General features: G+C 37.2%; 1 pseudogene; it reads left to right on the top strand.

The window, feature by feature from the left end:
* Positions 1–18,165, top strand: part of LOC139714212 (unconventional myosin-XV-like) — a 145,900-nt pseudogene that overhangs the window by 70,018 nt on the left and 57,717 nt on the right.

Genomic DNA, 18,165 nt, shown 5'->3' with positions numbered 1-18,165 from the left:
CACAGATACTCATATCTGATTGGTTCACACTTTTAATGCTGCCATAGAAACTAATATCATTATAACTTACAATTCTAAAGAGCTTTATGAAATCTGATCTGAGTCTACTCATCATTTGCATAATGGATGATGCGCAGTAGCTAACTGTGAATAGACAACCTAGCATGTAAGAAAACATGACACATACCATCTTTTTGATTACCTTACTTGTTTCTTACTTTTGTGATTTATTTGCAGGGAGCAGTCGGACATAGAGAACATCCTGTATGCCACGCCCAGAGCGAGGGGTGACAGACAGGCTCCGCCCCAGCAGGAATCGGTGCATGCACGGCTTCAGGCTAAGTACCCATCAAACCTCAGCATACCAGAGCCAGACTATGCCAGCATTGGGGTGGCAGGTGAGAAAGATGGAGAGAGAGAGAGAGAGAGAGAGAGAGAGAGAGAGAGAGATAGAGATAGATATATAGACAGACAGATAAAAGACAGAGAAAGAGGTAGAGATATAGACAGGCAGATAAAGATAAAGACAGAGAAAGAGATAGAGATATAGACAGACATATAAAGACAGAGAAAGAGATAGAGATATAGACAAACAGATAAAGACAGAGAAAGAGATCGAGATATAGACAGACAGATAAAGACAGAGAAGGAGATAGATATATAGACAGACAGATAAAAGACAGAGAAAGAGATAGAGATATAGACAGGCAGATAAAGATAAAGACAGAGAAAGAGATAGAGATATAGACAGACATATAAAGACAGAGAAAGAGAAGGAGATATAGACAAACAGATAAAGACAGAGAAAGAGATAGAGATATAGACAGACAGATACAGACAAAGAAAGAGATAGAGATATAGACAGACAGATAAAAGGCAGAGAAAGAGATAGAGATATAGACAGGCAGATAAAGATAAAGATAGAGAAAGAGATAGAGATATAGACAGACATATAAAGACAGAGAAAGAGAAGGAGATATAGACAAACAGATAAAGACAGAGAAAGAGATAGAGATATAGACAGACAGATACAGACAAAGAAAGAGATAGAGATATAGACAGACAGATAAAAGGCAGAGAAAGAGATAGAGATATAGACAGGCAGATAAAGATAAAGATAGAGAAAGAGATAGAGATATAGACAGACATATAAAGACAGAGAAAGAGAAAGAGATATAGACAAACAGATAAAGACAGAGAAAGAGATAGAGATATAGACAGACAGATAAAGACAAAGAAAGAGATAGAGATATAGACAGGCAGATAAAGATAAAGACAGAGAAAGAGATAGAGATATAGACAGACATATAAAGACAGAGAAAGAGATAGAGATATAGACAAACAGATAAAGACAGAGAAAGAGATAGAGATATAGACAGACAGATAAAGACAGAGAAGGAGATAGACATACAGTCAACCTCGCCTAAGTCGAATCTATTGGGACCGGCGAAAACACTTCGACTTATGCGAAATTTGACTTCCGCGGAAGTCGAATTTTTCTTCGACTTGTATTTCCAGACGAATTTTCATAATGCAGTGTCTTATGTTTTTAGTGGCCGTGAAATTACAGTAGACGGTAGTATTATGTTGTAATTAGTATTTTTGTTTTGTTTACGTTTTAAAAAAGAATCCTGGAGCTCAATATTATTGGACTGTGATAATCGAAATGCGTTGCACGTAATTTCTGCAAAAGATCGCGAAACGAACGCGGGAGTTCGGGGCGCCGTTATTTGTTCGGGGATGTTTTTACTTCGGTAAGAATTTGAATTAGATATATATTTTTTTTTTTTCGATGAACTTTTCCGCACAATGCGTCATGATCTGGTCGTGATTTGCTTTTGAAAATGTCTTTACTGTCTCGACATAGCGCTTGACCTTCGCCAGAGTGCTAGACGTGCGCGATGTTCGCAAAATCTTCGTGAAACATCGAACAGACCCCGAAGCTTCTTCGGAGAATGTCTCGTGCATGTTTCCCGATATTCTCCGATAAATTTTTATAATGCAGTGTCTTTTTATGTCTTTATTGGCAGTTGAAATACAGAAGACGGTATAACAATACGTATAGTGTTTTTTGTTTTGTTTTGAGTTTTAAAAAATCGAGAAACTTAAGTTATTGGACTGTAATAATCGAAATGCGTTTCATGTACGTCAAATGGATCATTCGACATTTATTTTAGCATCTTCCGTAGCTGAATGTTATTGCTATTTATTTTCGAACGTAAAAGCAAACATCCGGCATTTATTTCATCATCGTACGGAGTTGAATACTATTGTTATTCATTTCCGAACGTCAAAGCAAACATCAAACGTTAATTTCCGCTGCACCATCGAACGCATCATTTCGAAATTTAAAAGCAAACTTCCGACAGTTATTTTAGCATCATATGGAGCAGAATATTACTGTTATTCACTTCCGGACGTAAAATCAATTATCTGACATTTATTTTAGCATCTTCCGGAGCCGAATGTAATTGCTATTTACTTTCGAAAATAAAAGCAAGCATCCGACATCTATTCTATTTAATCATGGTACAAATACGGTGTTGAATATTATTTTTATTCTTCTCCGGACGTATAAGTGACCATTCGACATTTATTTTAGCATCTTCCGGAGCTGAATGTTATTGCTATATATTTTCGAACGTAAAAGCAAACATCCGGCATTTATTTTATCATCGTACGGAGTTGAATACTATTGTTATTCATTTCCGAACATCAAAGCAAACATCAAACGTTAATTTCACCATCGAACGCATCTAAATGTTACTGTTATTCATTTCAAAATTTGACAGCAAACATCCGACAGTTATTTTAGCATCGTATGGAGCAGAATATTACTGCTATTCATTTCCGAACGTAAAAGCAATCATCTGACATTTATTTCAGCGTCTTCCGGAGCCGAATGTTATTGCTATATTCACTTTCGAAATTAAAAACAAGCATCCGACATTTATTCAATCATGGTACAAATATGGAGTTGAATATTATTGTTATTCATCTCCGAACGTCAAAGTGACCGTTCGACATTTATACTTTAGCATCTTCCTGAGCTGAATGTTATTGTTATTTACTTTCGAACGTAAAAGCAAACATCCGGCAGTAATTTTATCATCGTACGGACTTGAATATTATTATTATTCATTTCCGATCGTCAAAGCAAACATTTGACATTCATTTCAGCATCTTCCGGAGCCGATTGTTATCCTTATTAATTTCCAAACGCAAAATCAAATATCTGACATTAATTTCACCACCGTACGGAGCTTAATCTTACCGTTATTCATTTCCAAAAGTATGATCAAAGATCCGACATTCATTTTAGTATCATACGGAGTCGAATATTACCGTTATTCATTTCCAAAATTAAAAGCAAACATCTGACATTTATTTTAACTTCTTACGGAGCCGATTGTTACCGCTGTTCATTTCCAAAAGTAATGGCAAACATCCGACCTTTTTCGCGGGCCACCAAAATCTTCATTTCTGAAATTTTGGTTTTTATGTTCTTCTCAGCTGGACATCAAGGATACAAGGGATATTAGGGTTAACTTGTATTCGACCCTTGGGAGTATTTTATTACAAAAGTAGTGGTTTTTTTCCTTCGCTTATTTATCGAAGAATGAAAGAATGCTTCACTCAATGTTTGAATGACGTACGGGAAAAAAAAAACTTCGACTTGTGCGATGAAAATTACATGTATTTACACAAATCTGGACTCGAAATTATCTTCGACATAGGCGAAATTCGACTTGTAAAACTTCGACTTGTGCAAGATTGTTTTAAAGAAATAAGTAAAGAGAAAATCTGGACTTTTCTGGAGCTTCGACTTGGCCGAGTTTTCGACTTATGCGAGGTCGACTTAGGCGAGGTTGACTGTATAGACAGACAGATAAAAGACAGAGAAAGAGATAGAGATATAGACAGGCAGATAAAGATAAAGACAGAGAAAGAGATAGAGATATAGACAGACATATAAAGACAGAGAAAGAGATAGAGATATAGACAGACAGATAAAAGACAGAGAAAGAGGTAGAGATATAGACAGGCAGATAAAAGACAGAGAAAGAGATAGAGATATAGACAGACAGATAAAAGACAGAGAAAGAGGTAGAGATATAGACAGGCAGATAAAAGACAGAGAAAGAGATAGAGATATGGACATGCAGATAAAGACAGAGAAAGAGATAGAGATATACAGTAGACAGACAGAGAAAGAAATAGAGATATAGACAGACGGATAAAAGACAAAGAAAGAGATAGAGATATAGACAGGCAGATAAAGATAAAGACAGAGAAAGAGATAGAGATATAGACAGACGGATAAAGACAGAGAAAGAGATAGAGATATAGACAGATGGATAAAGACAGAGAAAGGGATAGAGTCACATATGATTAATACATTGTACATATGAGAAGAGGAAGAGAAGTAGACATGAATTATAGAATTAAACAATCTTAGAAGAGACAATAAGGATTACAAAATGAGTATTCATACAAAAAGAAGCAAAATACGCACATATAAAACAAGATCTTATTGTATTACAGGACATGTGAATGAAATAATGAGATGGGAATGAGATAATGAATAAATATTGTGATACAATTGCAAATTGTGATGAAGAGAATAGGGCAGTTATCAGGAATGCAGAATGAGACTTATTAGAGACTTGATAGGTTATCAACTTCTGATCTTTTGTGTGTTTTGAGTGCTGATTGGCCGAAAAAGCCCCATATTGTTGTACATGTCTATAGTCCGTGGCACAGAAAAGGTTAAAGAGGAATAGCCCGTAAGGCTCAAGAGACTCAAACGTCATACATGTATTTCCGTTGTAGGTGCAGCCAAACCCCAGCCGGAGCGCACCAGGTCTCAGCACAGCATCGCAAGCCTCTCAGGAATCTCCGAGTCTGGGCTGGAAGACTACGTCTCCCATCTTTTCAACCCCGAGACCCTGGGAATAGAGGGATCGGGAACGGAGGCCTCATCCCCTGGAGACCTGTCCAGCCCCACCCACCTGAACAATGTCATTCGGGGCGGTGGCAGGGGACCCATGATACCAACCCATCCACCGGTCCAGCCCACATCTCAGCCTCCCCCTGGACGTGAGTTGTGCTCAATAACTTTCTACTTCCTTCCTGGTTTCCCCAGCAGTATGTAGTCATGAGATGTGATGAAGAATCCCTCCTTACATGACCCTGGTAAAATCACAGGTTTAAACTACAGAAGTTCGAGATGAAGTCAGGTGAAAATTTTGAAAAATAAAGATATCTAAAAAGAATAAAAGTCTGATTTTCCGATAGTATTGAAAAAAAGAAATCATAGATATTTTGGAAGCATTTGGATTTTGCAGTCATTACAAGTGTGACTTAAAGTAAAAAAAAAAAGAAAAAGAGAGAAACAAACTGTTGGGATGCATTTGCAAATCAACAGATATTGTGAAGTGTGCCAAAGTGTTACAAACTCTGGGAATCAATTTGTGGAAAGCATATTTGATTGAATATACTTTTCATTGTTTTCATTGTTGCAATTTATTTTTGGTTCAATTTTGACAATGCATAAACAGGTGACAGACATGTTAAGGCAGTTGGTGTTCCTTGTCTAAATCCTTTCAGCCCCTAATTGCTCACCTACTGGAATGAAACTCCAATTACAGATATTGTGCAGACTCAAAGAGCATTTCTCTGTGTCTATTATGAATAAGCACTGCCACGTGTCATTCGATCCTTACCATCTGTTGGAAAAGTAACTTGATTTCACACTCTATTGTTAAATGATGTGTGAGAGGCACTTTAAACATTAAAATATTATGGGTAGTGTTAAATTAAGAATTCATTGTGAAGGGAGCATGTTGCTCATACTGTATGACCCAATGGGTTTTGCAATGTGAGATACACTATCCAAAGGACTCCCTCTCTTGGTCTGATATGTTAAAAGGGACCTCAGTAATGTTGTTCTTTGTGTGTATATTTCGTTATAGTCTGTTCTGTGTTTGCTCTTTATTTTTTGTTTGCACTCCAAGTTTATCTTGATTGCACAGCTTTGTGTCATTAACACAGACTAACATCATTGTGCAATGTAGTCAGTGCACCAGGTGTAGGTGGCACAAATGATTATTACCTTTATAGCATTTAGCATGCACTTAGACTCTATTAATAACTTAAGAATGTTCATCTGTGCACTTGCCTCTCAGGGCTCTCTATTAGGTGGTGGGGTAAATCCTCATTTCACTTAAATAACACCATTATTCAAGTAAATAAGTTATTCTAACTTATTCATCAAGCACTTAATAGAGGATGTGATTGAACAATCCTTTTGAAGAATCTGCTTTCCCCATTACATGACCAGAAGGTATTATGGATGTTTTAAATTAGCTGGATTCCAAGATCAGTTTTGCTGTGCAATGATACAAAACTTAATATCAATCCACTGAAAGTATTCAAAAAGTTATTCTCAATTTGCATGAAGAACTTTGCTTGCCTTGTTGCAAAGAGGTAAGGCGAGAAATGATCCAGTTCTGCTAAGAGAAAGAAACAAGAACAAAACAGAGATATATCTCACTTTACTACATTTCTTGATGAGTAGACAAGATAAAAGAGCCTTTGTGTTAAATTGTACAAGTATCAATCTGAAGCCCTACAGTAGTACTTATTGTAAGATTGATACACACAAAATCTGTTTTATTAGCTTCAAAGTAGCAGCTAATCTCATTCTAACTCGTAAAATAATAAAACAGTATGATTGCGATTGCAATCAGACAAGTGCATGGTGAATTCCACCCATGTAGGATCAAATCTTTGATATCAACTGGAACATTACCTGCACTAACCTTTCTGTATAATCTTTTTTTTTTCTTTGACTAACCAGCATTTTTCTGTGTATGTTCTTTTATTTATGCACACCCTTTCCACCCCCTTTGTTGCACCATTTCTTGATTTAGTTATAGGTGTGCCTGCTTTTACACCAGCGTCTGCTCCTATGCCAGCATTTCCTACCTATTCAGGTACTCATTGCACATTTAGCCTTTGTTTCATACTTGTGTCGTTTTCTGTATCTTTAAAGATATTCAAAGAATATTACTTTTTAAATGTAAATCTTTGTATTGATTTCACTACTTAGTTTGTATTGTTGTTTGTTCGTTTTTCAAATTGGAAACTGTCAAGATAAGATGTTTTGAAGGTCTAGCTACGCTTGTATTTGATGACAATTTTTTTTTTTTTTGATATTGAAACATATCATGAGATGATATTGAAGAGGTAGCATTGATAATTGTCATTTTGTTTTTGTAATAAGGAAGAGAGTTTCCGATCATTTGTATGTGCAGAATATTTTGTTCATGGTAATTCATTGCGCATGAGATTACTGTGAAATAAGATCATGTTTGATGTGCTAAAAATGATGAATGCTGAAACAACTATACATTGTGATGAGTTGAACTTTGGCACTGCACGCTATCACGTTTCATTTGGTGGGTGTATGGCACTCAATTACATGCAGACCATTTTTATCCCCATTGTCTATCACAGAATATCAAACCAACCAAACAAATCTAAAAGCAAAGTGCACAGTCAAAACAAAAGGGCGAACATTCCAGAGGGTTCATTCCATGAATATTTGTTTGCATTGTTTATCTTGTTTCATGCCCCACTCTGTTATTGCTTCATTGCCCTGTTACCAGTTTACGGTATGTGTACCAATATTCTCTTCAGGAATTACCTTCTTTATATATGCATAGTTTTGCACATCCCACACATTCTTCTTCATTTTTTCTTTTTTTTTAATGAAAATATTTGTTTTTGTTTTTTCACTCTTTTTAAGGTCAAAGAATCAAAAAGCTGATATTTTGCTTTACATTTCTATATCACTATGTGTAGTCCATATATATTATGCAAATTCATCAATTCATAATATTACAACATATAATCACAGAGTTAAACTTGATTGACTGAGTTAGTCATCAGTTTTTGCTTCTGCAAATTATATCATCCGGGGCCCCATGGCATAAAAAGGTGCAATCAAACATTAGTCAGAAAATGAAATATAAGTCAGGTATCAGCCAATCAGAATTGAGTACTCACAGACTTATGTTTTATTTTCTGACTTAATGTGTGATCTTAATCTTTATGCAACATGTCTCCTCTGTATCATGTCAACAAATTTAAAGATCTTGGTGCCTGTTTACGATAAAAGGAATGCACCTTTACACTTGATTCCCAGTTTGATTTTAACAGAGTCCTGGGGCCGGTTGCATAAAAGTTATTATAATGGTAACTTTGCCATCCAATGGTAACTTCCATGGAAACAATACTCAACAGCCAATCAAAATCAAGAATCCCATGGAAGTTACCATTGGATGGCAAAGTTACCATAATAGTAACTTTTATGCAACGGGCTCCTGGTCATGCCATAACTATCTAACAATTGGAAGAACATTTTTTTTTTTTTTATTGCAAGTCAGTCAGATAGTGATTTAAAAGAGAAGACGTAGGCATTGCCAGTGCTACACAACTGATTGAATAATGACATTTGTAACCAATTCCACATGTTCACAAAGAAGACTCAAAGTAGAAAGCTACTCTAGACCTCTCTTTTTGTTTCATAATTTTTAATGCTACTTTATTTACGAGCTATGATGACATTTCATCACCCAGTGTTTTCATTTTTGCAGTTTCATTTTCACATCACCTATTTATTCATGAATTCATATAACCTGTTCCACCCTCATGTACAAGAGAGGAAGATTCCTAAGGATAGTTTTTGGTCTTACATGTACCCCCCTTAATTTAATGTCATCCTCTGTATATCATAAGTTTTCATTGCTCATAGATTCACTCGACATAAAACATATTTTTCACTTGCTCGGATTTCATTATCACCACCCTTAGAAAATGAACACAAAACTATTTACTCAATGTATCATATCGAAATGATAATTGATAGGAAAGTTCCCTTGTGCCAGAAACAATGGATAGGACTGCAGACTTCACTCTGCATCATGTGTTTCACCATTCAAGACTTGTTCACAAGTGAATAAATTCACAATCAAGTACCACACTACAGAATGAAAAATAAGTATCACCCCTTGTTTAGAAGCAAAGTTTCTAAATGTCACACCCAAGAGAAACAATGATATGCAGTTCACTTGGGTAATTGAAGGTGATATATTGGCATATTCATTGACAAATTTTGAGTGATGCACAAAATTTGGGAAAGATAATGCTGGCATGACAAATGAGAGATAGGGACCATTGACTGTACTCAATTCTCCAAAGTTGCAGCATTTAATTTAACCACATGTGTGCAGGTTTCAGTTTTTGTTATGGTTACATTATGCGGTTTCATATAGTTAAATGGATTTTCATGGTTGCATTAATGTGTGGTCTTATACTGTTGTATGTCTGTTTGCGGTTTTCTGTTTTTTCCAGTCTTACTCTGGAGTTCTTCTTTTGATACTGGGTTCTTTTCACATAGTTGACTTTTGATAAGGGTTTCTGGCTCCGCATTTTTTCAAGAAGCATGACGCATGAGTGTGCTTAATCTGTGAGTGGGAATCATGGTACACTGAGCATAGATAAGTACTTAGCTCCTTGGTTCCTGGTCCTACAGTGTTCACAAGAGGTCACAAAAACCACAAATCAAGTGTAGAAGGTGGGAGAAAAAGGAGAACAGTCAGACTTTTTTTTTTCTTGTGAAGTACCTGCATATTAAGAAAAAAATCTTCCTTTCATCACCAGTATCATTTTTTTTTTCATAAAAATTCATGCAACTTCAAAAAGTTTGTTAACCAGTACAATAAAATCATCAGATTCAAAATACTAAATAATTACAATCTTTTTGTGGAGAATTTAAACTCCGCACGACTGACAGAATTCATCTCAAGAAATATATACCTTTATTGATATGAGTGAAACATTGCTGTCACATAGAAAAGTAGGTGAGAGAACTGCAGCTGGGTGTATCATGCATGATTTAATGGACTACAAAATTTTTTTCTCTTATTTTTAGCCTTCTTAAAACAACTTTTGATGCCTTACAGTAAATAAGTGTATCAGTCATAATCATGCAACATGCTTGTATGGTATTCATGCAGAATTATTCTGTATCATTGCAACATGTTTAGTAGTGAAATTTGTTTTACCTCGCGCTTATTAGTCTCCATGTAGCAGTTTCTGTGGAATATTTCACATTACCAATGTACACATAAACAAATGACTAAATGTATTAAAACTTGTTACCAAGTCACCCCTCAGAGGTAATTTAGCAGAATGTCAATGTCTAAATGCTGAAATGAAATTTGAATCATTCTGGTTTTTACAAAGAAATATATTGCAGTGTTTATATCTGGCTAAATGCCTAAAACTCAAGCACATTTAATCACAAGTAAACTATAGAGCTACATGTACACTGTATATTTTCTATAAATGTGCTTTTCTTAAGGTCGACTGTCTTTTTAATACCAGTTCTTTAATCGGTACATGTATGTTATATAGAAAAAAGTTGGACAAACTACTCGACATTATGAGAAAGCTTATAGTATGGAGAATTCTGTTTGAACAGAATTAAGAAATCAGTATTTGGTGTCCTCATTTATAGGCTATCATTGCACAGACACACACACACAGACACACACACAGACACACACACATTCTCACACACACATTCTCACACACACAGATTCATATATATATATATATATATATCATGGCTCGACACTAACTTTTTTGTTTGGTGGCCCGATGGGGCCACCAAAATCCTAAATTTCAAATTTTTGGTGGCCCAAGAGAAAAATTTGGTGTCCCGAAAAAAACAACAATAAAAAACATTAGAAGTCCTTTTTTTCTAATGAGTCAAATATTTAAGTTTTATGATATTAAGAATTAGAAGTTGGACATATCTACTCATAAATAAACTTCAACAAGCTTGCAACACTCACTCTCAGGCACTCATTCAGTTCTTTTCATCCATCCTTTAAGCAAATTTAACTGCTAATTTCCGGCGCAAAAAGTTACAAATTTATTGACATACTTTTCAAAAAATTTTGGTGGCCTGAGGCGGGCCACCAAATTTCCCCTTTTTTGAAATTTGGTGGCCCGACTTTCATTTCTGGTGGCCCCGGGCCACCGGGCCACCGTTAGTGTCGAGCCCTGTGTATATATATATATATATATATATATATATATATATATATATATATATATACACATATATATATATATATATATATATATGTTTTATATGCTTTTATATTCTTATGTTTACATACAAGATACATTTGCATGCATAATATGAGAGAAGTAGAAAAAGGAAAGAGACATGTCAGATCCTTGTAATAAGTTCTTGAAACACATGTTCTGACTGCCACATACTGCCGATAATAGCCTGTTTGCCCATCAAGAAATACCAGCGGTTACCAAGTACTGGCAATCTACTTAACTGATCATTCACCCAGCTCCTCAAAGCTTGCCTCAGAATATGCTTTTTAATAGCAAAAATAGAAAAAGAAACAAAAGTTTTGCACACAGTCATCATAGCCATAGATTGACTAGCAAAAAAGCATTGAATTTGATGGGCAGATATTAGAAGCTATACGATACCACTTGTATTTATCTAGGGCCAGCAAGTACTGTTGCTATGGGTACTACCTACATGGCTCCGCCCACAGGTACGGCACTTGTCCAGCCCGTGGCAGCTGCTGTTCCAGGTACAAACATGAATGAATCAAGACTAGAAAACAATTTAAAGAACCAAAATAAACAAAACAACACAAACTAGGTCTAAGTGCCCTGCAAGAATGGTGGTCTGTATGTGTGCTGAAAGCAGAAAGAGGAAATTTCACAGATTTGTGCCCATTAAAGTTGTGCCGTCACGGACTTGTAGCCGTTGACTTGGGCATGGAAATAGGATATGATGCACTTTCAGTGAGCTGATACAAATCGTAGCCAATGTCTTTGAGGTGAGAATAGGTATTACACACTTTCAGTGTGGAAATATTCATGATAACGACGATGATAATGATTTCATCATTATTGTTGCATTTTTAACCTTTATTATTATAACCATTGCTACCTTTGGTAGGAGTAACATTGTCGTGATAGGTGCATTTATCAAAATTGTTGAGATTAATGCTTTAAGTTAACAACCAGGAGGGTGTTTCATAAAGCTGTTCGTAAAGTTACGAACAACTTACGAGCAACTGGTGATCAGTTCTTGTGCTGAATTATGGAAATTCTGATATGTATAGTACATCAGAACTGATCACCAGTTGCTCGTAAGTTGTTCGTAACTTTACGAACAGCTTTATGAAACACCCTCCTGGTTGTTAACTTAAAGCATTAATGAAACAGGGCCCAGGAATATATCTTGTACTTTGTGGAGTTGCTTCATAGAATGTTGGCGTGAGAAGATTCTCTCATTTACATGAATATATGAATTTGTTCAAGAAATGCGGGGTAAAGGAAAATGTGTGCAAGACATAAACAAGCTTTTTTTTCTCTCTCTCATTCAGGCAGAACTATTGTGTGTGTATTAGCCTTTTGTCAAGGTCCTCTTGCTGTAATGGGTGAGCGAAGCAAGCCCAGCCGAGCGCAACAAGACCCAACTTCGCTGGGCTCTCTTCACCAAACAGTGAGAGGGCCTTGACAAAAGGTTATTGTGTGTATTTGCTCTGCAATTGTAATGAGGGAAATCTTAATAGAGAAAATCAAGAAAAAAGGAAAAGTAAAGAAATACAGGGTGCTAATTTCAATGCATTTCAGCCCAAATATCCTTGAGTCAGCAGACCGTGAAATAATGAATACTGATAGATATTATGCTTCTCATTTCTGAGAGCAAATATGAATTTTTTAGCATTCATATTCAATGATATACAAGGTATTCATCACTCTGTGACAAGGAGGTTCTGAAAGGAAGTATTCAGAATGTGCATTTGCATGGGTTGCTGACATGGTGTGATGGCCCCTTTTTAGGAATGAAGAGAGAAAAGAGACAGACAGTAAGAGAAGTATAAAGGAAGGAACATTTTCCCATGAAGCAATATTAATGTAAGAATAAAATCATTTTATACACCTGTACCTTGAATTTCAAGAGTGACCCAGTCGTTACTAGAATCATATGCCCCTCATACAAATTGTACATGTATATCTGCATTGAGGATTTTGTACCTATTAACTTAACATACCATCACTCCCTTTTGGACCAAATATGGAAAATTGTACAGGGTAATTTTTTTTTTTCATAAGAAAGCATAGCATTCTGACTTTGTTGTACTGCTGGCCAAATGTATAAACCTTGCTAATGATTTTGGCTAGCCAAATGTGAAAACCTTGCTAATGCTTTTGGTATAGTATTCATCCACTTCTACAAATGATGATTCTCAAATGAACTATCAAACTGTTCAACCAAAAATTCACCATTTTTTAATCTTCTGCTCGATTGGTTTTTATGACTTTAATATGGGTCATTTGATAAGCTATGATTCCAGGGAATGCCAAAGTGCATGCTTCAGACATGGTATACATTATGTGGTGAGATCAAATGGGAATATTCATGTACAGTGTATCTACACAGATGCACATAAACTTGATAAAGACATTGTCTGTTAATTCATGTACACTGTATGTACAATGTATGCATGCACATACATCGTGTATGCATAAGTGTGTATATATATGTATATGTACATTTACTTTGCATATATGTACATTGATGTCTGTATTAAATACTTATATACATATGTGTGTATATATACATGTATATATACATTTATGTATTTGTAATATTTACATACTACACACACAGACACAGACACAGACACACACACACACAAACACATAGACAGGCACATACAAAAAAAGAGAGAACACATCTGCTCCATCACCTTGTTTCTGTTGCAATCTCGTCCTTTACCCAACATGGGGTGTCTATACGATCCATGCACATCTCACACCAATTTCTTTGTGACCACATGTTTGCCATGTGTGGGTTTTTTTTTTTTTGGTCAGAAAACGACCGTGAAATATTAAGATTGAAAAAAAAAAAATGGGAAGAGGTCTCTGATTTGCCCACGCGGGCATGAAACTTGTCGATTCACACTCACTCGTGTGAATCATGATAGTGCCGAGTCTGTATCACATGTCACTATTCGATGAGTTTGAAAGACGTCTTTATACCACAATGGATTGACCTTCGTTTGTTAGTATGATAACATGAGAGAAGAATGCTATTAGAGATAAAAGTAACCACCCTTGACTCAGTTCATTTCATTTCAGTTCAATTCATTTTTAATTAAAAATCCAATGAAACATTGCAGGAAATTCAATGGGAGATTTTTACATATGTAAATAATGGTGCTTAAAAAATGTAAAAAACATGTAATGGTACATGATAAATAAGTAAATGAACATACATACAAAGTCAGACTGGAAGAAACAATTGTATAGAAGCATGACATAAAACCGACTCATTTGGCATAATATTAAAAACTCAAGAAGTCTTTCTCTGTTGCCTACATAACTGTTCCCAGTCCCAGTCTCTCCCCCCCCCCCCCCCAGCCCGTGGTAGGTGTGATTAGTAGGTGTGATTTTCACCCCTATGAGATCATCATTCTTTATTTTGTGAGAGATATAACAATGTCTATTGATGTTCTTTATATGGGTAAGATCTTCATAAAGAATATTTCACACCAAATTTTGAAATACAATAGTATTGTTTAACATATAGTGATAATGATCATATATGGGTAATTAATATGTAATTAATTTGATCAATATTAATCAAAGTAATTACAGTGATATAATGATGATGATGACAGTAGCAATATTAATATTCCTGTTGCTATTACACCGTACTTCTAATAGTAATAAGTGATTTACATGGTGCACTATGATTGTGAATTGATTCTCTGATATACATAAAACGATCGTGCTTCAAGACATTCAATTATTTATTTACTCTCGATTTGTAATAAAGATTAGTTATATAAAAACATTTTGTCAACTTTGCGCCTACCTAGGAATGGTTCCCATGCAGCCAGCCATGCAGCCAGCCATGCAGCCAGCCATGCAGCCAGCCATGCAGCCAGCCATGCAGCCTGCCCTACAGCCCACCGCCCTGCAGCCCACCATGATGCAGGCCCCTGTCATGATGCCCTCGGCCCAGATGGCCGACCCGGCCCTGTCCCAGCAGGCATACCTCAATCAGCAGGCCCTCATGGTATTATCTACTGGACTGAGATGGGGATGAATGGATGGATGGATGAATGAATGAGTGAATGAATGAATGAATGAATGAATGAATGAATGAATGAATGAATGAATGAATGAGTGAGTGAGTGAGTGAGTGAGTGAGTGAGTGAGTGAGTGAGTGAGTGAATGAATGAATGAATGAATGAATGAATGAATGAATGAATGAATGAATGAATGAATGAATGAATGAATGAATGAATGAATGAATGAATGAATGAATGAATGAATCAATCAATCAGTGAATGAGTCACTCAATTGATCAATCAATCAATCAATCAATCAATCAATCAATCAATCAATCAATCAATCAATCAATCAATCAATCAATAAATCAATGAATGAATCAATGAATCAATCAGTCAGTGAATGAATGAATGAATCAGTGAATGAATCAATGAATGAATGAATCAATCAATCAATCAGACTGAGAGAAATAATTATCTTATAAAGTGATCACTCAACCGAAATAATGAGGATGATTATAGTAATAATGGTATTGATAGTCATAACAATATTGGTAATGATGATAGTGATTATCGTAATGATGGTATTTCATACTTACCAACTGTTCTAATTATGTAATGTATAACTGAACCATTCAGATTTCTGAGGTTTTTTACCATGAAGAACTGAACATTCTGAGGTGGAAAATTGACAAAATCATTTTTTTTTTTTTTTAGAACAGTCAATTGATGTATCACATATGTTCACCAAGACTTTTTTTCTGTCTCATCCAGATGATTGCTTGTATAAAAATCAATTATATAGTACTGTACATAGGATTTATAATCTTAGGGAAAATGATCTCTAAAATGAGACTCAGATTACATCAGAGAGCATCTAGAACCTAGCATCTTCCATGCCCCCAAAGCAAGCCCTGGACCAGGGCCAAAGGACTTTGTGCACATTTTTTCCCCTCTCAAAAAGTGTTAGGATTTCTAATTTTCAAATGTTGGCAAGTATGGTATTTCTGTCATATTGTATAATAATGGCATATGTATACAGTATGATAATTCAAATGGCAGTGAATGTTAGGTCACAAGTACAATGTAGTAACCTTTCATATACCCACAATCAATAGACTCATCATTCACTGTATGTGAGCTTAGATCTTCTTAGACTTTGTCATAGATGATATCCAGTATTACCAGGCTCCCATTTGTATGATATAAACAAGGCGGTGTAAACTGTTGGCACATGCCCCCAATTTTTTTTTCAGTCATTTTTATCTTTGTTGGCACTCTGTTATGCCAATGTGGCCAAGCTCGTGATGAACATGAAAGCAAAATGTTTGTACCAGCACTTTCATTCTATATGCATTTTGGATAGTCCTCAAGAAGAATTGAAAATTGTAACTATATCTGGTTTTGTTATTGCCATATCTATTTCTACTCAAAATCAAGTGTTGCTGGTATTTTTTTTTTTATTTGGAAAGAATATTGATGTAATGCACAGTCTAAAACTAAGCAGTATAGAAGTCCTCATTGAATGAAGTGCTTCATTGACATATTGCCCCCTGATGCAGGCACAACAACTCCAGTTGCAGCAAACTCAGCAGCAACTAATGCAAACCATGCAACAGTTGAGCCAGCAGACGCAGCAGACCCAAGCCATGACTACCGCTGCGGTAGCTGCAGCACAGACCCAGGTGCAACAGCAGCAGAGCAAGCAGCCACAGGTGCAGCCATCCCTGAATGGAGCCCCGCCCAAGAAGCGGCTATCCTCCTCCTCCAGGTCGACATCTTCTCCCACCTACTCTTCCTCCTCCCCATCGATATCCCCTCCCCTTCCTCCGCCACCTCCCATGAGCAGCGCCCCTCTGAAGAGTGCCATCAAGCAGCCTGCAGCTGCCCCATCTGCTCCATCGTCCAGTGAGAGGAAGAGCATTCACTTCAACCAGGAGGTTGTCAGCATCACCAATGGTTCCAATGGAGAGACGACTGCTCTGAAGGCTTCCTCAGTCTCGCCTCCAACATCACCTGCTTTCCCAGTAAACAGTCAGGGGATACCACCACCACCACCGCCTCCACCCCCACAGCTTGTCTCCAAGGGTGGCAAAGCGATTCCCATGGACGACGTGAAGGACAGGGCACGGACGGTCCGCATCGGCAAAATTGTATGGCCACCCCGCAAGGCGGAAGAGCAGAAACAAGAATTGGAAGTGGGCCGTCTCCAGCTGGAGCAGAGTCAGCAGGCGGAGGCCCCTCTGCAGTTGAGGTCACCTGTGAACCCCATCACCCCAGAGATGCTCCAGGGGCGTGCCAGTACCCTCCGGAAGACGAAGACGAAGAACATTGGTCCGAAGGGCGTCGGCCATGTCGTGGCCAGCAAAGAATCTGCACCAGAAGCTCCACCACCCGCAAGGGTCAAGTCGCCACCCCCAGTGGTTGCCAAGAAGCACAACAAGAAGGTGGACCACCACGCAGAGGCCTTGCTGATGCTGCAGCAGCAGATGAAGACGGCTCCTCCACCATCACCAAAGAAAGAACCACCAAAGACCACGCCTCCCCCGCCACCTCCTCCTCCTGTTGCCAAGCCAGCCTCTCCGCCTCCTCCACCTAAAGTGCCTTCCCCACCACCTGCCCCCGTGGTGGTGGCAGCAGCAGTAGCAGTAGCGGTTGCAGACCCTGCTCCCCCACCTCCACCACCACCACCACCACCACCACCACCTCCAATTGTGGAAGAAGAACGGAAGGAGATTGCAGTTCAGGCCACTCAAACAGAGACAGAAATGCCATCTGTGGAGATCCTCAAAGCACAAGGAATCATCCAAGAGATTGACGACACCCCATCTGTGGTGAGTAACATGTTGCTTCTTGACAAATAGAGACTTGCCAACGTAGTCAACCTGCTGTGTGTTATTATTGCAATTACTACTTCTGCTACTACTGCTCTGACTACTTCTACTGCTACTGCTGCTACTTCTAC

This window comes from Diadema antillarum, unplaced genomic scaffold (assembly GCF_040938485.1).
Source record: "Diadema antillarum isolate AM-2024a unplaced genomic scaffold, OU_Dant_1.0 seq00002192_RagTag, whole genome shotgun sequence".
Lineage (NCBI taxonomy): Eukaryota > Metazoa > Echinodermata > Echinoidea > Diadematoida > Diadematidae > Diadema > Diadema antillarum.
The sequence above is the reverse complement of the archived record's forward strand: the minus strand, read 5'-3'. Positions and strand labels throughout refer to the sequence as shown.